Raw genomic sequence first — 948 nt, 5'->3', positions numbered from 1 at the left:
ATCATTTGCTGCAGCATTATGAATTTGCTCTTGCAAGTTCACTTCTCCAAATAAAAATAAAAAATCTTCTAAAGAAGTCAATTCTTTGATTCTTCTTAGTATTGAGAAATGGCTAATATGTGGAAAATGGGTTGCAATGCAGATGTTAATGACTGGCAAAAAGGAGGGAGGGCATTTAGGTTTGCCAAAGGCCTCAGTCTGAAAGAAGAAGCTCAGTTTGCTGGGGTATGAATGCATATCTTAGGGTTCGACAGGCAGTAGCAAAACACCTAGTCTACATGAAATTCTTGGCTGAACTGTTGGGAAAACACAATATAAGGACCATCAGCATGTTGCATGGTTTGTGAATTAAAATTAAAGCTGGGATATATATTTAATTGTACAAAAACTTTCATCTCAATTGTAAAACTTATACCTTGTAAACAAAATATCCATTTCAGACCTTTCTGCATGAAAGCAGGAGTTTTGTGCACAAGCTGCACAAAATGTTCTTTGTGTTTTGCGAACTGTTTTGGCACAAACATCTTGTGTGGGTGTGTTCCAAGAGGCCAATGAGTTACAGAATTAACAAAGAGAAAAAAAAAAAGTTTTTTTTTTTTTAATAAATCCTATTGTCTTATTAGGCCTACCTGCACTGGTCTAAAGGTGTGGATGCTTTAAAGAACAGTAAAAGAAATAAAACACACCCCTTAATTGGTTCAACCTTGTGTTCTACAGAGTGGGCCATTTATATGGATGCACCTTAATAAAATGGGAATGGTTGGTGATATTAACTTCCTGTTTGTGGCGCATTAGTGTATGGGAGGGGGGAAACTTTTTAAGACGGGTGGTGACCATGGCAGCCATCAAAGTTATTGGGAAAAATAAGTTTGATTTGTCACATGACCCTCTGCCCATTGAAAAAACAAAAGTTGGATCCAAAATGGCCACCATGGTCACCACCCATCT

Source organism: Hoplias malabaricus, chromosome 3 (genome assembly GCF_029633855.1).
Source record: "Hoplias malabaricus isolate fHopMal1 chromosome 3, fHopMal1.hap1, whole genome shotgun sequence".
Classification (NCBI taxonomy): Eukaryota; Metazoa; Chordata; class Actinopteri; order Characiformes; family Erythrinidae; genus Hoplias; species Hoplias malabaricus.
The sequence above is the reverse complement of the archived record's forward strand: the minus strand, read 5'-3'. Positions refer to the sequence as shown.